This window comes from Cupressus sempervirens, chromosome 3 (assembly GCF_028749045.1).
Source record: "Cupressus sempervirens isolate cs-2001-9-10 chromosome 3, ASM2874904v1, whole genome shotgun sequence".
NCBI lineage: Eukaryota > Viridiplantae > Streptophyta > Pinopsida > Cupressales > Cupressaceae > Cupressus > Cupressus sempervirens.
In genome coordinates this window covers 180,166,612-180,188,750 of record NC_143120.1, presented here as the reverse complement: position 1 = coordinate 180,188,750, position 22,139 = coordinate 180,166,612, and the positions used below count along the sequence as shown (strand labels likewise).

Below are 22,139 nucleotides of genomic sequence, written 5' to 3'. Positions count from 1 at the left end.
ATAGTTACTCTTGATTTCAATTTACTATTGCAATAACGCTTTAGGTAGAATGAGTATCATCCCATGAATGTAGAGACCTAACCTTCATGGGATGAAATTGTTAACAAGTATTATAAATCGCTAATAGTGCATATGCATTTTTGTGGGGTGCAGAAGTGATCACAGGTTGAAGATATATTGGAATTGAAAGCCGTATACAACAGGGAATATTCTACCTGAATGTGGAGTGAATCCTATGTTGGAAAAACATATAAACATAAACAACAAGGAATATTTTGTTGCTTTATGTGAACTCTAATTTGTAGATTCTCAACTATGATAATAAAAGCATTCAAATTCGATATGTGCTTCAATCTTTTAGTGAAGCTTTCAATACTTACCTCATAGTTGCTAGAGGCTTTGAAGGTCTTTGAGCTCCCATTTCTATCTTTTTCTATTTTAAACCTTACGAAGACAGTGCAAATGTATACACTTTAGAGAAGTTGACAGAGGTCATCTAAATTATCAAATTCCTATTAAAATGGAGTTCAATTTATTATGATATAAGGTAGTTGACTTCATGTGAAAAATGCATCTATGATGACAATAAAATACTTACGAAGAATTCATTACAAGAAATAATATAAGAAAGACAATAAACTTATAAAGTATAAATCTCATATCAACTACAAATTATACTTACTAAATAGTGCAAAGATAATTCTTCTATAAATTGGGTAGAGCAAGCTTTTGAATAAATTATACTTTGAAACAAGGAATCACCATTTGGCCTACAATATACACCAAGCATCATGCACTCCTTGAATTTAACACAGAGTTTATTCAAGGAGAAGCACTACAAAGGAAAAAAATAATTCCATATTAATTGCATAATACTTACTACCTAGTACAGAGGAAGATCTTCTAGAAAAGTTCCACAAACCTCAATTAAAACTTTTTGAATGGCCCATTTCCTACTGCATGGACTCCTTCAAGTTAAAAGGTAATCAACTAAGTTGATTTGATAAAATGCACCATCGATTATGTACAAATAAATATAAGCTTGAGATTTAATATAGAATATATGCAAAAGCCAATATAACTCCTATTAATTTAATAAATATACTTACCCTTTAGTGATCTACTTGTAAAGGGAAATTCCATATGAGTCCTGGATCAACCTTCTTTGCAGGGCATTTGTCAAGTTTTACGCTAGTACATTACTATGCACCAATCTGTCAACTAGTTTCTCCTCTCTCAAATTCTTCATGTAATTGCACAAGGATCCATAGTTCATGCATGTTTTACCATATCTATGCAAATCTCCCTGATAGAACTGGGATCTTCTCTATGGAGACTGAAACACTCAATACAAGCTTAGGGGAGAGTACCAGAATCCCCAATGTGGCATTTAGCTGTGGGATTAAAATCTGAGGACCTAGTTTTATAGGTTAAGCATTTATTGGAATATATTATGTAATGGGGTTGGGGAAGGGGCCTATTTTATTCACCTCACAACTTGCTAAACTTGTTGGAATAAAATTTCTTACTACTTGGTGGACTACACTATTTCTCCCCCCACACAAGTTAATTTATATTGGGGCAGACACCATTGAGGTAGTCATTGAAGAAATCGATGAGCTACTCTCCTTTTCTAAGGAACATATTTATAAAGACCTTTTACTACATTGGGATAAAGAAAGTTTTTGTTGATGGGGTTCTTCTTCCCATCCATCCCAAGGTTTGGAGTATTGATGTTCAGGGAAATGGGAGAACTTTCATTGATTTTGACACCACCTTGACCTTTATTGTAGAGCCTACATACGAGATAATCCTTGCAACATTCAAAATGACTATTGTATTTGAGAATAAGACTTGTACAGAGCTAATTTGATCTATGATTCAATGTCTCAGGTATTTCCAAACTCTAATTACCAAAGCTTACAATTATTTTCAAGGGTGGCACAATATTTAATTTTCCTCCTTTAAACTATTTCATCAATGTTGTTAATGACTAGTGCCTGACATTATAGGGTGTCTCTTCTCTTACTGTTTTCTCTATTCTTGGTAAGATTTTGTAGCAGAACTTTTTTTATCATGTATGATAGGGAATTTTCTAGAATTGATTTTTCTCATATTGATTGTCCCACATCTTAGGATGTACATTTTTCTTGAGATTATTGTCATTTGAAGTGCTATCATTATAGATAACAATTTATTTTCCTTTGATTTTGAATATGCTCCTTAATGTACATGTGCTAGCCATAGCATCTGTCAGACACGAAGCTTGTCTGTTACACTTTATTTTCTAAGGGATTATATCTATATGCCAAGTTTGATGAAAAATAAAACTAAGAATAATTTGGAGTATTGGAAAGAAAACCTTCACAGTGACTCAAGGACGATGACAAAGTGCAGCACAAGGTTCTTAAAAATAAGAGGACAAGTTTCAGAAGGCATTGTTTTCTTTTGATTCAATGAAAAATAGCCCCACATACACATTTTATCAACTTAATTTTACCAATTTCAAAAAAATAATTATATATTACCTCCATTTAAATTTTGAAGGACCAATAAATTTCAACGTACTTCTTAGTTGAACATTACAAACTCTTTCTTTATTCCAAGGTTGAAACTAGATAAAGATTTCTTTTATCCTTCTTAGTTTATTAATAGAAGAAAACCTGTTATTATTTTTTTATCAAACAATTATATTAATATTAATGATAGAAAAAATCATGTCTACAATGATCAAGAAGGGAAATCATTAGCAAACTAGTCAAAATGCAATAATAACCATACAAAATTTAGGGATGTAGAGAACAACAAACTTCAACAGTTTTAATATTACTAACAACATCAGTAATGGGAGGGATATTTATGGAAGATACAACTTATTTATACAATTAATTCAAAACTTTCATCAAAAAAATTTCATATTGCACAAGATATTAATCAATATAGTAAGCATTGACATCTAGAGAAAGACATGAATCAGACAATTATATAAAGAGCAACAACTGGTATATTCCAAAAGTTGCTACCACTTACTTGTAAAGGATACATTATGAGATTTGATCTCACATTTGGAAGGGTATAATCAAATATTATTTTTTCTTATTTATCCATACTTGGATCGTGAAAAGTGAGTAGAGGCTCCCTTAAGGCAATCAGTTGAACCTATTAAAACATCGAGAATGACACCAAAAAACATCACCATTTGAATTATTATATCAAACAAGAGATTACCCTAAAGTAAGTGGTTTGATCAAACACAAACTATAGAAATCATTACACATTTCTAAAGGAATATTAGGAATGGTAATTATTGTTATGTCATCAAGGATCAATTGTTTAATTTACATAGTAATGTCTGAGATAGCCAAATAAAGTCCTTTCCTTATAATCATATATATATATATATATATATATATATATATATATATATATATATATATATATATATATATATATATCAACATGATATCCTCAACCCTAACATTCTAAATTATTATTTATATAAAACTGCAACAAATCAAACAATTAGGTATGCAATACCCAGATGTACCTAAAATTGGTACAGAGAAAATAATATACTTGGATAAAGTACTGTTGCCATTCATATATCAACCCAAAATGAAACATTCAGAGACATCTCTTTATAGTCTTCATGTGAAAATGATAACATAACTTATTATTGTTAAGTTTAACTAATTTCCTATTCAATTTAGAGGGGGTTGCTGCTAAATGAGGGGGAGAGGATCAATTCATTAGGTGATTTTTGTATGATATATATGTGCAAAAATCCTATTTACATGTGATCTATTATGGTAATCATGAACTGCTGTTAGTTCACTATTAACATTAGGAGAGAAAATTAGTTCACTATTGACATTAGGAGAAAAAATTGTGAAATCATAGTGTCCTAAGACAATTCCTCTGTCAGGTTTAATGCCAAATCAAAGGCATGACAATAATCTTCATAGAAATATAGTAGATTACTTAGACTCCCAAACACACAACTCGAACCACATAGCAGAACTCATAATGTATACTTCAAAAAAAATATCAGAACCAACCCATCATGTAAACTAACTAAATGGAGCAAAAAATGAAAGAAAAGTCTTTTTAGGTGACAGAAGATTATTCAGCCACAATGATGGTCCTACATCACTAAGTCACAAGTGAGCTTTATGAAGCCACCATAGGACCTTAATCGCATCCTAAAATTGCAAGTAAAATTGGGAATTGAATCTGAATATACAAGTCACAAGGACATCTTGCATATTGATGTTGATGTTTATTGACATGGATGAAGCTCGTTAGGAGCAAACACTTGTGAGATACAATGCTTGCTTCTAGATTATTGAGCCAAGGAGCAAGTTCATGGGGTTGTGAAATGAATTAAAGCTAGTTTGAGTGTATTCAGTCTGATAAGGGACTACGATTGTCTAGAAGATTGAGAAATCTTGTTAATGATTGCATTAATTTGAAGTGTATGAACAAAGTGACAAAAGATTCATCAATATCTTCTTCACAACTTGAAACCATTTTAGAAGACAAAGTAGCTATGGATATTCTAGAATATATTTGAGATTAATACAACAACAAACCTTGTGATAATGATATTGAGCCAAGGGAAAATGCCACCAAGTACTCTCAATGTTTTAAAATATGATATGAAAAGCAAAAGGTACTCCATAGGAAGTTTGAGAAGGATTTAATGAAATAGATTTTGGACACCCATTTTTTTGTAAATAAGACATGTTAAAATTGGTATTGAACATGCTTCTAATGGTCTAATTTTGATCACTCTTTGATGGATTCTCTGTTTGGACATCTTGTATATTTGTAGCATCTATATTCTGGTATTCATCTAGTTTGTCATTCTTGTACACTTCTTTTTTGAAATGAGAAAATTCCCTATCCTAGAAAGTGGAAAGGATGTGTAAGCAAATTGTGAGATGGCCTCAATGTTGGTGAAGTTTGACTAATGGAAATTTAGAATTGTGGTTGAATCCATGGAGAGAATTGTGGTTGACTCCATGGAGAGATTTTTAAGGGTTTCTAAATTAGTAACATACTCCTCCCCCTCTTCTTACAGAAAATGAGATTGAAAATAAATTTATATTATTGCTCCAGTAGGTTATAGTTGATTAAGTCCACTACGTAGATGCCAAGGGTTTGAAATGTTGGCATTCATGTTGATTTAGATTTTAAAAATTTTTATGGGTGCATAAGAGTTAAGACATGAATACTATTTGGCAGACTAGATTTGGACAAAAAACTCTGGACACAACAAATTGAAATGAAGGACACCAATCCCAAATTTATATTAAGGGTGAAGGAAATGAATTTGAGAAAGTTAATGCAACAGCATTCGATACTGTATATAGAATCATCCACAAATGGGAGGGTTTCCCTAAGGCATAAGGTAACCATTACAACTAGGGCTTCTTCAAACTACACCTTCCCCCAATCAATCCCTAATCAATCATTGTTTAAATAAGAAGGTATCAAATCACCTATTCACCTATTCACCGATTGCGACATGAAGCCAGGCAAGTTTATGTATGCTTGAATGATGGCTAATAGTTCTAGTTTAGGGCTGTAGTAGATGGGTTTCCAAATGCTCCAAGGATGAAGAATGCACTTGAAATCCTCAATTATCTATAGAATGATGCTCAACTAGTATGGCACTCAAGTGAAGTGAAATTCACTTAGCTGACTTGCTGCACTCAAGTGAAATGCTCCAATAAAATACCACTTTTTTTTTTGTCTTTATGTTGCCATGTTGGTTGCAATTGAGACCAAGACAAAATAAAAAGAATTGGTCACAATTGCGACCAACGCAGGTATGTATTAAAAAAAACAAACAAAAATCTCCTTTATAATGACAACCAACCAAGCCATTTAAATTTTTTGGTCAAAATTTTAGGTCAAAATTTAGGGTTAAATCTACTAGTGCATTGATGTTAAGAAGATACTTTGTGGATTTGAAATGAACTGTTTGTAGTTTGGATATTTTCCTTGGGGATTATTTTTTTCATTAGACATGGTCGATTAGGCACATATCCTCCATATGGATAATGCCCAAAATTCAAGGCAACGTGTTGCCCTGATGATACCCAAATGATTGTACTCAAAACCCCAGCTAGGTCTTCCTTTGTCTTCAATTTTGACCGCTATAATTCATTTCTTTTATCATAATGTCCTTTATTTACTACTTCGTTCCACTACGCTTGAAGCTCACTATCACTTGGTATGTTGTTGGGTTCTGAGTAACAAATGGATATATAATTTTCTACCCATTCCTTGATAGTAGACCAAATAAGAAGACCATCAACAACATATGGGTAGTCTTCAATGACAAGTCTCAAACTATGGGATAATCAAATGAGTAGGTTTGGTTGTATAATTTGATGACTGATGAGAATATGCATATGCCAATGCCTTCTCTCATACCAAAGCTATCTTTTGGTTTTAATAATTCCATCCTCACTTTTCTTTGGGCACGAGTTCCTTTATATGTTTTTGCATTAGATACTGAAGATCTTGGATCTCCTTGAACATTTGGTTCCTTCTTGCACAAACCAATCATTAGATCAACACAAGAGATCTAATGCATATGGCTTGGTAATCCACCTGAGCCTTCAATATGCATAATTCTTTTCCACATCAATTATATACCAAAAACCATTTGAAATCTGATAGCTCCACATTTTCCAAGTGTCAACCCATGAACTACCATAGTAATGGAAGATGGGATGGTGTGTAAAATATTCATTCATGTGTCATCGACATTGAATCTTGCCAACCCTCCATCATTGAGAATTCTCTTTGCCTGAAGTTATGAACACTCGATAGACAAGGTACACATGTCACCCAATAAAGTAGATACTTTTTCCTATGAATAACTAACCAACCAAAAATCATTTTTGAACTATTTCATATGTGCTACACTAGTTTCAAGTCTAGGTGTCTTCCTTTGATTCGATGTCATTTACCTCAAATGGAGAGGTGACTATAACCAACAATAGGTAAAATCTGATCCGTGATCACAGAATGCTTCCAAGTTTCTAGCTAATAGAAATATTCCTTTTTCCAAAATAAATTGATTGTTTGACCTTAGTTTAGAATCAAATATTTGTTCACACATTTAGTCTTGATAGGGTTTTCAAACTATTACAAGTGTGAAAAATTGAACAAGGCCTTTGGAAATAGAGAGTCCACATATTTTATTCTTTCACAAAAGATGGATACAATTCTATTATATAGACCCCATCATAATATCTTGAAGCATGAGTGCAAAAATGTCTAGAGCCTATGTAGTTGGAAAAATATATACAAACTTCATTAATGAAAAGAGCCATTGGGTGACTTTTGGGCATTATTATATTTCAATGTGTGGCTCCAATAACTCTAGATAGTGAGTTTGGGTAAACAAAAGATGTTGCCAATCAATGGGAGGGCCTTGAAACTCCTTAGGATATGGATTAAATCAATGAAAGGGAAAATATTTAGGATGATGCAAATTTATTGAAGGGGAATAACAACAAAACAAAACATGACACAAACTCAAGCCAAAATTTGCAAAAACAAGAGGGTGGTTATTTACAATGGAGAGGTTAAAACCCTAAAAACTAAATGTGACCATTCATAGGATGGAAAAAGTATGAGCCTTTCTGAATCAATTCCTAGTAGAATGGAAGAATGTTTTACACACAAGTGAACAACATGGCCAATGTGATCTTTAACTCGTGTATGGAAAATGACTATGGAGGATGGAAAATAAATATAGATTCAAGATTTTTTTTAGCATTTTGAAATCAGAATTATCTTTTAAAAAGATATATGAAATGCTAGCTATTTATTCCATACCTTGAGTCCTCAATTTTTGGATTGCTCATTTGATTTTTCTATTGTAATTTTCTGCACTAGTTCTTCCAAAGAAAGAGATGGGAAAAGATCTACAAGGGGCTGAAAAATGCATGAATTCTTTTTTTGCTTCTTAGCATTCATTTGGTGCTTTAGGCTATAATAATGCTTCATTAGTCTCCAAGAGATCAAACATGAATAATTCGTAATCAAATCCATGCTGATAGGAAGAGCCATCCAAGCATGCTAATAGATATTGCATTATGTGATCAGCCATACTTTTAGAAGAATATTCATCATCAATATTTTCTTGTGTATGTTGCTTCATACCTTCTTGAACAACATAATTTGGTGAAATAACATTAAAGTCCCAAATATAAAAGAATCAAACTTTGAAGTTTGAAAATCTCCTAATAAGTTTTCATTTGATCTTCCACCCTCTAGGCTTTGTTCAATGGGAGGTATATCAAGGCCAATCATTGAGTCAATTGATTGTGAGACATATTCATCATCATAATTAACATGTTGATGGTAGGCTCCAACTACACTATAGGGAGTGGCTTTAGTCATAGAAGGGATTAGGATATCTTCATTTTTTAAAACTATTAGGCTTTGACAAAAAGAGGTAGGGGGTGCTGATTTTACTACTTTTAGAATGAGCCTTTTCTATTTAGGTCTTACCTATGGATAATTTTGCTATTCATAAAGAAAAATTCTTGCCTGTGTAATTTCTTTACACTTCATTCCACTTATAATCATGTCATCATCTAAACTAATAGCCTCCCTTTGTGCATCTTGCAATGTTTGCACTCTCTAGCATTTTAACAAAACCTTGGTTCTAGTTTGTAAAGCAACAATGAAAACACATAGTTGATTATTTTCATTTGGTTGGCTATTTTGGGGAATTTTACTAGCACACCTATTGAACCTATCTACAACATCCCTCATAGGTTCAATCTCCTTCTTTTGAATTTGAAAAAAAATTAATAATAACTTGGCAACATCAACTACAAGCTTAAATCTTTGAAATTTTTTTACCTCAAGATCACTCAAGCAAGTGATACAACCATTAGGAAAATTCTAAAACCAATTAGCAGTGCTCCCAATGAGACTCCCTACAAATAGTCTTACAAATATGTTCTCATCTTGTACACCAAGAATCCCATAGGCGACTGTATTTTCTTTAATGTGATCATCAAGGTCTTGATTTGCATTACTAAAATTTTTTGGGAGATATTCTATTGAACTTTTAGGTAAGGCTGAGTATTGAGACAAAGAAAATGGCCCAATTTGAGCCCCCCAAGGTTGGGCTACAACCAAAGCCATAACACCAGAATTCTTTCACCAAAAATAAATTAGAGTTGCCAACCTTTGTCCTCGAGGAGGTAACCTTTAGATATCCAAGGAAAGGAAAGCACTAGAAGTTTGCTTTCTTTCCCCAGCAGAGTTGCCAAAAATTTGTTAGTAAACAAATTTGTCTTCTATAAAAATCTTTCTCAAATAAATAAATTGAAAGAAAATTCTAAAACCAATAGTCTGAGTCAATTGCAATTGTTTTGTCAAGTGCTCTTTGAATTTTGAAATGAAGGTATAGCTCCCTCCTTTTGATTTATGATAAATAATTTTTAGATTTGTCTTTAACTAGAAGGCACATAAGGAATATTAACATCCATTCATCAACATGATATGAATGGAAAGCTAGATTTAGAAAAAAAAAGCATTAAAAGGAAATCAAGTACATAGCACATAGGCTATCTAATCAATCTTTCTGTCTGCAGAGAAATGAAATGAAATCTAATATTCATTTTGCATATTTGGGTGAATAAAACCTCAAGATTTCATCACATACCAAAAAACTTAATAAATGAGAGTAAGATGTTATTTCAAATGTGACCACAGTAACCATAGGATCACTTCCAACCAGATAAAAATAAATAAAAACCACAGGATTTCAAGATAAATTCCTCTTTATTTCAAATAAACAAGAAAAAAACCATATGATTATTTTCCCTTACATCAGGAACAAATTTCAAAATAAATGTCATCTCTTCCTTCCCTTCTTTGTTACAAATCTTTGAAACTAAAATGCCTTCCCCTTTCTTGAAAAATGTATAGACATCTCCCAACCCAAGAAGAAGAACATGTTACAATTCTTTTTCAACCATTAAATAATTTTTCCCAAAGAAGTTTGGCAACCACCGCAACTTCCTAACGAACCAATTTTTCCATTACAATGATAATTAATTCTGTTAAAGAATTAATTATTTTGAACTTTCCAATTTACCCTACCCTACACTTACCATTTTACTTACATGATCATATTAATAATTAATTCTTGGTAGAATTAATTATGAGGGAAATACATGTTACTTTAAAAGTTTAACATTTAATTATTTTGGATTTATTAATATTTAATTATATAAATAATTAAATATTATGAAAAATAATTTATAATATTTTAACCTTTGAAGTATTTTAATAATTTGGGAGGGGTAATACTCAGGCTTTTAGAACCCTAGGTAACACTCGACATCCACTATGAACTCGGCTCCTAAATCACTTGGCATACACTATCTACTCAACACTTGAGTGACTCAGCACATGAGTAGCTTGGCACTCACTATGGACTCAATATGCTCTATAATATACATATTGTGCTCAACATGTACTACTTGTTCAACATGAACTAAGTAAATAACTTAAGTGTGTTGACACTCATCAAAACCAATTTGAAATCAACAGTCATTATCATTTAAAATCATAAAGCAATACTTAATTTGGCTAAAAAACTATTTACATAGAAGTTTGCATAATTACAAACAACTATGTCCAAAACTATTTTTCTTGGCACTTGAAGTCTTTGATGATTGGCATCCATTGTATCTTTAATAATGTAACTTGACCTCTTAATGACTTGGCATCCATTGATCACTCAACATCTGAATTAATCGGCATCAACTATCTACTTGGCACTTGAGTGACTTGACATTTACTAGTTACTCAACACATACTATATATCTCACTTGATATATACTATCTAACAACTTATGCTCAGCATACATTACTTGTTTAACACAAATAAAGTTCTATCTTTTAAATGACTTAAGTGTATTGTCACTCACATGTCTAAACCAATATGAGATTAACAATCTTCCCCTTTGACATGAGTGGAAAAAACACTTGGTCATGCATGAATATCCTTAACTTATGAGCATAACTCAAATAATCTCTAATTTAGTATTCAGATTACATACAAAATCTCAAAACTTCAAAATTTTGCAAAACTTGTGAATTACCAGTCATACCTCAAAATTATATAACTCCCCCTATGTTGATTGTTCTTTTCAAAATTTGAATACTCCTACTAAGTAGATCTATTGTATTGCTCTGCTAGCTCTGTTTCTCTATATTGACACCCCTTTGTTTGGTCTCCCCCAAAACTTATGCATTCTCATCTTTTATCTCATTCTCTCCCTTTTTGACACTTATGTCATGGGTGGCACATGTATAGTGTGTTTTTCCATTAATGATTTATGGACCTCAATTATTAGCTTTAGTGTTGCATCCTAGTTGTCATAGGCAACCTCTAGAGATTTGATTTTAATAGATATCTTGGACGTAAGGTTAATTAGGCCTTCATGAGTAGAAAGATGAGGATCTTTCTTCATCAATATTTTTTCAAAGGCTATTTCCTTGTGTAACACCTCCATGTGAGGGGTCAACATGGACTGGATGATGATTAGTGTAGCTTGAATGTTGGCATCTTGAGCTTGCAAAGCTACTAACTAACCTTGTGCTGACAACAATTGTCTAAAATGAGTCTGAATTTGACCAAGAGATTGTTATAGTATTTTATTTTTTGTCTTCACATCTCCCTCTAGGTGGTCAATGTTTCTTTTCACTTCTTGTGTGAACAAGGGTACATCACACAACTTGGTGTGAAGAGAGAAAATGTTCTCCAATACTTTCTTCACACCATCAATTTTGGTTGCTAACTCAACCTGATTAAGTGGAATGACACTTGATATCCTTTTAGTGATCCTAACATGAAATTTCTTCTTAGACCATTCTAACAATTTGATATTTGTGTCTAGGTCTTCATCATTGATCTTCTCCATAATATTTTCCAACTACTCAATGATTGGCTTGGCTTATCAGGTGCAAGTAGGTTGAATGCATCAAGAAATATGTCCTTGATGTCATGAATTTGTTGTTTCTTCCTATGCTCCCTTTTGAGTAGTTCTTCATGTTTCTTTCTGGCTAAAGCATCGCGCAATAAGCCCATTTTCTCTATGGTGATTGATGCAAGATAAAAAAATTGGCAGTTCAATCACCTCATCTAAGTTGATATCACCATAAGATGTGACCTCATCAAACTTAGATGTGCTACAACTAGGCCTTGATGACTACACGGGTATAGCTTCTACACTTGGCCTATGGAGTGCTTAACTAGGAATAAGAGTAGTAGCATCTGGTAGGGTAACCAATGTCTGAATTGCTATCACATCCTCATAGTCTTTGTTCTATCTAGGGTAGGATACCCTATTACCCTTTGAATAATTCTCTTTGTGATCTTGATAGGGCCATATTATAACCATACAAAGTTGCCATGTATTCTAGTGAGAACTGTCTTTATCCACTCCATCTTGAATATGTTAGGAAAATCTAGGGCACGGGCTAACCATTTTCTCTCCATAATTTTGTTTTCCTCTTTCAACACTACATTTTCACACAATTTTCCATACAATTTTCTAGTCCCACACATACCTCTTGATTTCCTAGTTGGGGTGGTGTGATCACCTTATCCATTGGATGAAGTGATCCCATCTAAACTTGATGTACTATAATCTTCCTTTTTCTTCCATGTCTTGTTCATCTGTACTTTGACTTCTAAAACATCAACCTTTCCTTTTCCTTTATTGAATTCACTGCTAGGTGCTTTTGACCTTGTTGGACAATTTTTGCTAATGTGACCAATCTTCAAATGGCTAAAACATGTAGTTTGACTCAACCATCTATTGTAGTCACTTCTAAAATGTGTTCTAATGCAATTTTCAGAAACATGTCCATATTCTTGACAATAGTGACAACTATATCTTGAATTATAATCCTAATTGTAGGATCTGTTAGTTTGGTTTACCTTAGCTTGATTTTTTGATGACCAATTAGGCTTGGATCCACACTCATATGCTCTATGTCCATACTTCTTATAGTTGTAGCAGTAACCTTCAAATATTTGTGTGCTTGATATCTTGGTCTTGCATTCATGTGCTTGATGTCCTTGATTGTTGCACTTATGATAATTATTCATGAATTTCTTATTAGGGTTCTGATTTGCATTCTTGCTCCTGCAAACATTTGTTGTATGACCCATCTTTCCACAATTATGACAAGTAGGTTTGTTGTTCTTACCTTTTTTGCTTCTTTGTTCACCACTTTTAGATGATTCTCCTTCTTCAGTACAAGTGTAACCCAATCTAGTAGCATCACTGTTAAATCTAGGAGATCTCATAATTTTTCAAAATACTTGATGGTTTCACTAGGTCTGTTGAAACTTTTAGTAAATTCTTTTCCTCTTTTCAAATCATTTCTTAGTTGTTCATTTTGTAACTTTAGTGTTGTGATCTGAATATCCTTACCATTCAATTAATGATTGGAAATCATCATTTGATTCAATGTTTCCAGTTGCATGTGATCAATCTTATTCACCTTTGATTTCTTCTCTTCCAGTCTATTGGTTAGTATCATTTTATCATCTTCAATCATGACTTTCTCTTCTTCAACTTTCTTTTTCTACTTAGTCACCTCACATAGCAATATTGTTTGGACTTCTTGTTCTATCTTAAGATTTTTGACCTCTTCAACTAGGGCAACATTCTTTTCCATTGGATCTACAACTGTTGCATCAAATTCACTTGATTTTCCATCTACAAACAATTTAGTAGTGTTAATCTCTTGATAATGTGTGTCATTCTCTTCAATAACTATCTCTTTCCTTATCTTCAATGAGCACTTCAAATCATCTCTTAATTCATTCAATTGATATAGGGCGAGCTAGATTTCAATCTTCTGATTCTCAATAGCCTTTCCTAGCTTGTAGACTTCCATCTTCAAGATCTTTCCTCAAAGCTATAAAGCTTTCCTTTCCAGAGAACAAAGCATTGATACCAATTGTTGGAAATATAATAGGGAAATTAAACTCTAAGATGGGGGGTGGTTGAATTAGTCCTTCAAAACTTTAACCATAAAATCATTCATTACACATCCATCTCACAATTTTCATATAAACTAAAATAGCTAGCTAAATATATTCATCCATAGCATGAAAGAAAATGACATTCAACACATATATGACATAAGATATTTGGTTACCCAAAAACTCTCCAATGAGAAGGTAAAATTGGGGTGGGCATGACACCCACAAATATTCACTACTATAGTTGTAAAGTGTATCTAATGAAAGTTAAAATGTTTGATCATAAACTATGATCTACACTATGAAAAGTCTACCTTGTAAAAGGTGTACAAGATTGTTAGATCTTACCCTGTTAAAGGATTTCAACACCCTGTTAGAAGTGTGCTTGATTAAAGGACTTAAACATACAATTAAGTAAGCACCCTATAAAAGATTTACAATAACTTGTTAGGACTACTTTGTTAAGAGACTTAACTGATTCACCTATTAGAATGTCTCAACAATGATCTTGCAGTTAGCACTCTACTGCTAGATAATAGATCACCTCTTTCCTAATGTGTACTTGATCCTCTTTGATAAAATGTATAACTTCTATCCTCTAACTCCTTTCCTCTATTCTCCTCTAACTGATTATGCAATGTATAACTCAATTCACAACTCCATAGCCACCATGAATGCTTTGTCTGTGCATGCAAACTTCTCTCTCCATACATACAATGTTTAGGGTTTGCCTTCCTTAAGAAGACCTAGGTGACTTAGGATTAGGTATGAATCAACAATTGTGATCCACCCATTTTTCCACTTAATCCATCCCTTTTACTAATTGGTTGCATGTACTGCATAGGGATCCTCAATATACATTCATCCTTATCATCTAGAATCACAAAATAATCCTTAAGTCAGCTCAAAAATAGTTTACATAGAAGTTTGTGTCATTACAAATAACTATGTCCAAAACTATTTTACTTGGAATTGAAGTCTCTAATGCTTGGCATCCACTATATCTTCAATGATGTAACTCAAGCTCTGAATGACTCAACATCCATTGATCACTCGACATCTAAATCACTTGGCATAAACTCTTTGCTCAGCACTTGAGTGACTCGACATTTACTAGTTACTTGACACATACTATATATCTTGCTTGACATATACTATCTAAGAACTTATGCTTGGCATACATTACTTGTTTGGCATGAACTAAGTTCTATCTTGTAAATGACTTAAGTGTATTGTCACTCATATGTCAAAACCAATATGAGATTAACAATCCCTAATTGTAAGAATGGAAACCATGTGTGCAGGCATAGAAATTGTAGCCTAGTATGTGGAGCAACTACTTGGTTATGAAGTTGCAAGTGAGGAACACAAAGTGTATAGGTTGAAGAGAGCTCTTTATGAGCTAAAGAAAGCTCCATGGGCATGGTGTAGCAGGATTAACTCATACTTGATGAGAAATGGCTTTAGAAAAAGTAATGGTAATCCCACTCTCTACATCAAGGCAACAAATGGTAAGGTTTTGATTATTTCTTATATGTAGATGACTTAATTTTCATTGGAAATGAAAATTTCCTAATTGGTGAATTCAAAGAGGCCATGAAGAGTGAATTTGAGATGACAGGCTTGGGTCTCTTGAAATACTTTCTAGTCATATAAGTAAAAAAAAATGCATGATGACATTTTGTCTCTCAAGAAAAATATGCAAATCAAATCTTGGAGAGATTTAAAATACAAAATAGTTAGGTAGTGCCAACACCAACAACAATAGGTCTATAGTTGAGCAAGTAAGATTGCAACAACAACGTGAATATAGCATTATACAAAAGTATGATTGGAAGTTTGATTTATTTGACAATAACTCAATCTAACATGATGTATGTAGTAAGTTTGATTTCTAGTTCCATGGAAGCTTTGAAGGATTCCCATTGGCAAGAAGGAAAGAGGATCCTAAGGTATGTGAATGACAACAAGGGATTTGACATTTTGTATATTGTTGATAATGAATTTAGGCTACTTGGTTACACTGATAGTGATTGGGATAGAAGTCTAGGTGATAGAAAGACCACTTCCAGTTATATATTTAATATGGGGTCGGGTGTAATTTCATGGGCACCCAAGAAGCAATCAATTGTTGCTCAATCTAAAACAAAGGTTGAATACATAGCAGCAAATGCAACATCGTGTCAAGCTATTTGGCTAAGAAAAATCTTGGAAATTTTGAATGAAAGCCAAGAGGATGGAACCAAAATCTATTGTGACAACATTTCCTCAATTGCATTGACAAAGAATCTAAACTTCCATGGGAGAAGCAAGCACATTGAGATCAAATATCATTTCATTATAGAGCTAGTGAAAAATGGAGAAATTAAAATGGAATATTGTAAGTTTGAGCAGTAGCTGAATTGGATCAAAAGTGATCTATTGTTTATTAGCTCAGGACAAAGGGGGAGTGTTGAAACTTTGATATAATTTTATTGTCCTTAGAGCCCTGCGCTCACCTACCCGACAAGAGCAAATGACTAGAAGCATTTAACATGGTAGGTGAGTTTAAATTTTTGGAATGAGAGGGAAAATTTTGTCTAAAGACAAAAAAGGATGGAATGTATTCCTATTCAGAAGTGAGAGAACAAATAGAAGAAAAAGTTGCAAAGCAATATCAACAAAGGAATAATAGAGAGTGTAGTAGAATGTTGGATATGTGTGTGTGTGTGTGTGTACACACACATGCACATGTTTTTTGTAAGTGAATGATTATTTTGTTGAAGTCGTGATTACTCCAAGCTTATTATATGCAACCCTTTATAGCTGCAAGCATAGTTTCATCATCAGAAGTAGTAGTATGTTGTTTAAGTTTTTTATGTTTGTAGTTTACATTCTAGCTTTGTAATGTTTTTATTTAGTTTAATAGAAAGAAGAAAGCAAGAAAGTTTTTCCATCTTCTATATTTCTTTGTTGTTGTCTTCATTCATAACTATTCCACTACGTATCTTGATGGTTGCTCAAAACACAGTTGCAAGTCTTTGTTTTGCCTGCATACTTTAATTGTGGATAAACTAGATTGTAAGTCAAGTAGCATCTAGCTCAGTCCCTATAAAAAAAAAGTCCTTTATCCTAGCTCAGTCACTGTCTTGTTCTTGTGCTAACCGAGTCTCTTCCATCAAGCTATGTTGACCGAGTTCACTCAGTCACTGTGTTAACCAAGATGTCTCGATCCTTACTTTTACTAAGTTCTTTGAGCTCACTCAGTTCCTTTGTTCACCAATTTAATTTGGTTTGTGTTGACTGAGTTGTTCTTAGTACTGATTGAGTAACAGTCTTAGTGTTGATTGTGTTGATTGAGCATGTACTTAGTTGTTGCCTTTGTTGAGCTTATTGCCCCTGTTGGCCGGTCATCTCCCTAAGTTGGCCAAATTGGAAAGTTTTTACAATTATCGCATAGAGGATTAATGAATAAATGACTACATTAGTGAAACCAACATATGACAAACACCCTATGCAATCTAATGGCAATGGAAAATACTTCTTTGATTTTTTCATATCCATAATGGTTACCAAGGGATTTATAAAGGGATTATGGTAGAATACATTATAGTTGAAAAATAAAAATCAATAGAATGACTAAAGGGTACATTCCTACCAAAATTATATGGTGGCAACAAAAAGCATCCAATGGGACATAAAGATTAATAGCATTTTGTAAAGAAAATATATTAGAGGAAAGATGTTCAAAAATATGCCCAAGGTCCAAATGCATTTTAACACACTCCATGTGATGATTTTGGGAAAGTGGACTTTAATGTGGAAAGTAGATATGAAGATTACCTCACAGTTACCACCCAATAGATAAAGGTAATGAGATGAAAGAGAGACAAACAATGTGGAGTGAAGAAGGAAAATGTCCCTTGTCAGTGAAAAAAATTCCCAAGATGTAAGATGCTTTAGTACTACCCAAAGCCATCAAGAATACTCATCTCTTAATCTATTGATTAGTGGTGGCCAATCACAATAGATAGTAATTGATATAAATAGTCATACTTAGATCTATCAACTACATAAAGGGAATGACTCCGACGAAGAGATGTTTCTCTTAAATTCATTATCCACTCAAGGAAAAGTATCCATTGGGTCCTAGCTAATTTAATCTAGATCATAAGTGGAATTATACTGGGAAATTCCCCTCTTTCCCTCCAGATGGCTTAAACATCACACACTAAAGTTTGATTCCTAGGCTAAAAATGTTAAATAGTCAAAGTTGACTTATTTTTCCAAGTTGAATTATTTCATTATTAAGAATCATGAATAATTTTACATCTTTATCTTTCAATAGTTGTACTTCTATTTAGGAATAATAACTATTAAACTTTAGTAAGTATACTTCTATACTCTACAATCTTCCAATCAATGTATCCATATTGTTTGGAATTTTAAATTTTAAATTTATAAAAAATTAAATAGAACTACTAATTTTGGGAGGAACTTTATTGCTCTCTAGACTTGTTAGTACGTGTAGAGAACTAGTGCCTAAGGTCTTCACTTAAATAATGATTAATCTGTAAGCTTTTAGCCAATCACACTCTAGTATTCATTATTTAATTTTTAATGTATTTAACATAGAAGTTGCATAAAATTTATCTAAATTCTTAGTATAAAATATTTTGGCACTCTATAATTGTTTTTAAAGAGGGCTTCACAAAAACCAATATTGAAGAGAAGGTAGAACAACATCCTTAAACATCACACATTAAGACTAGCCATTGGAAGAAAAAACAAACATCTTGAGAAGCCCATTTTTGTGGTTGATTATTAGTGGAAAATACTATAAAAACTAATAGCCAGTCATTGGATTTTCATGTTTTGCATGAGTGGAAGAGATGATGGTCTTGGTGGACTGCATAGATCCAAATAATGAATTATTTAGATAGTTGGACAACGTCCATCCCGCTAAGCTCTCAATTTTATTTTAAGCCTTTCTTAAAATGGGTTTCATCAGGCACAATGTTGTCTTCTTCTATGGCTTATCTATAACATATGGGACAAAAGGATAAAGCTTTATGTATTTTTTACTTCAGTAACTTAGATATTTCACAAATTATCTTTTGCTCTACATTTCGGTGCATGAAAAAAGTCAATAGATCAAATTTCTCATAGCTTATCATTCAATTTTACTTTATTGAAGATTAATATGACAAACATTAGAACATTTTTTTATAGTATTGCTGAATTTGTTTCAGATGTGGAGTGATTTTGTAACCTTTAAAATTAAGTTTCAGACTTGTGATCTAAAGAAGTCCAAGCTACTTTGGTGGTACAATATTTGTATCATCTACCGCACTGTCAATCTCACCACCCTGACCATTACTTCACTCTATTTTCATGGTGGTCAATTAAATTTTAAGGTTCTCTTTAAAGTCAAAAATAGAACCTACATTAAGAATCTCCATGTCACGACTCATCATACGACTTCTTTGTTTTCACTTACATGGCGATAAGGTGGCAACCTTGTTATTTTGACTAGGTCAACTATTTTGAACTTGATAGATTAATTCATGGATTAGATTAATCATGTCTTGTGATATGCTAACTATTTGGGAAATGAATGTTATTTAAGGATTTTTAAGTTATGTTAAATGAATGGTTAAGTTGTTTTATGATTATGTTGATCATATTATGTAGACGTGATGTATGTTCACATTTTGATGTATGCATATGCATTTTAGTTATGATGTTCACATATGATGTATTAGAGCTTTGAGGCCCCACATCCATAGTGAGTTAGGGCATTTGTTTCTTGTATCTCCTACCATGTCAAATATCCCTGAAAAAAATGCCCTAACTCACTATGGATGTGGGGCCTCAAAGATTTGATACCATGTGAAAAATTAAGTCACAACCCTAAAATATTTACTTGGCACAAGAAGGTGCCGAGTGAAAATTTTTCTCGACACCAATGGATGCTGAGTGACAGGCAATGGGTGTCAAGTTAGCTCGACACAAGAGGAAGCCAAGTGAACTTGACACAAGGGCAACTCGGCAATAGTGTATGCTAAGTGAGCTTGACAACAAAGGGATGTCAAGTGAGCTCGATCACCACTGATGGGTGATGCTTGGCAATATAGGATGCCGAGTGAGCTTGGCACAAACTACAGATAGAACTCAATGAGAGAAACAAGGAGAGAACTTGATAAAGACCAAACTGAGTGGGCTGTAGACCAGACATACAACCTAGATTTTTCCATCATTAAAAACTAGAGAGTTGAAGGATGAAACTTTCAAATATGAACTTCTCAAATGCAATGATAAATAGAAGAACAATAGATTGTTAAGTATGCTTGCTTGCTTTATTTCTATTCAAATATGATAAAACTATTACAAAATTTGGGAGCATTCAGCTTCAACCAGAAAACCCTAAAATCTTCATATTGATAAAACTTAAAACTTAAAACTTGCAGCTCTAATGGTTGCATACAATAACACCTAGAGCAACCACTACTTCACAGGTCAAATTAAAACAACGAACTTACAAAATAACCAAAAAGATCCAACATGTGCAACTGCAAACACAAAACTGGAACTTCCTTCTATCTTCTGACTTGATCTGCTAATCAACTTCTCTTCTCTACACTATAACCTGCTCTTTTGCAACTCTTTAGCTCCTTCAACTTTCTTTTGCTAATCAAATGAGACAGATTCATTCCTTTTTAATCTCTTGCCAAAAATGTTTTCCCTCTCATTTTTCATTTTTGAACTCACCTACCATACATTAATGTTTTTGACCATTCTACTAGCCACTAGGGTGGTAGGTGGGCATTTGACTCCAAGGGAAATTGACCTACCTGCATTAAATATTTCAACACCCCCCCTTTGTCCCAAGCCAAACAAACAAGGATCACTCCTAATCCAAATCAACTACACCAAGATTCTCTCTTAGCTGTACAAAAGTTCCAATGCCCAAAGGCTTAGTAAAAATGTCTGCAAGCTGCTACTCAGACTTGCAAAATTCCATTTTGATATCTCCATTCTCCAGCAACTCTCTAATGAAGTGATATCTAATCTATATGTGCTTACTTCTCCCATGGAAGACTAGATTCTTAGACACTGCAATCAAGGAGATGTTGTCACAAAATATTGTGGTTCCATCCTCTTGCCTTTCCTTCAAATCTATCAAGATCCTCCTAAACCAAATAACTTGACATGTTATTGTATTTGTTGATATGTATTCAAGCTCTACTCTAGATTGAGCAACAATTTATTGCTTCTTGGATACCCATGAAATTGCACTCGATCCCATATGAAACATGTATCTGAAAGTGCTCTTCTTATCATCTAGACTTCCAGCCCAATCACTATCCATGTAACCAACCAACTTGAAATAATTTTCTATAGTATACAAAATCTTGAATCTCTTGGTACCATTCACATACCTTAGGATCCTCTTTCCCACTTGCCAATGAGAATCTTTTGGTGTTTCCATAAATCTAGAAATCAAACTTATTGCATGCATAATGTTTGACCGAGTTGCAGTCAAATACATCAAAATTCCAACCATGCTCTTGTATAGTGTTGGATTCACACTTTTTCTGCAATCTTCCTTGCTCAACTTCAGACCTACTACTATTGGTGTTGGGGTTGCCTTACTATTCTGTATTTTGAATCTCTCCAAGATCTGCCTTGCATATTTTTCTTGACAGATGAAGATGCCATCATGCATTTATTTTACTTCTATTCCTAGAAAATATTTCAAGAGACCTAGGTCTATCATTTCAAATTCATTTTTAATAGTCTATTTGAACTCACCAATTAGGAAATTCTCATTTTCAGTGAAGATTAAATCATCTACATACAAGACAATAATCAAAACATACCATTTGCTACTTTGATGTAAAGTGTGGGCTTGCCATCACTTTTGCTAAAGCCATTGCTCATCAAATATGAGTCAATCCTACTATACTATGCCCTTGGAGCTTGCTTGAGCCCATAAAGAGCTCTCTTCAATCTATACACTTTGTATTCTTCACCCAAAAATTCATAACTAGGTGGTTGCTCCACATAAACTTCTTCTTTCAATACACCATTCAAGAAGGAAAAC

At 33.2% G+C, this 22,139-nt stretch overlaps 1 pseudogene; it reads left to right on the top strand.

Moving 5' to 3' along the window:
• Window positions 1-1,143: 1,143 nt before the first annotated feature.
• Window positions 1,144-2,136, top strand: LOC149565371 (aspartyl protease family protein 2-like; annotated as a pseudogene).
• Window positions 2,137-22,139: the final 20,003 nt, after the last annotated feature.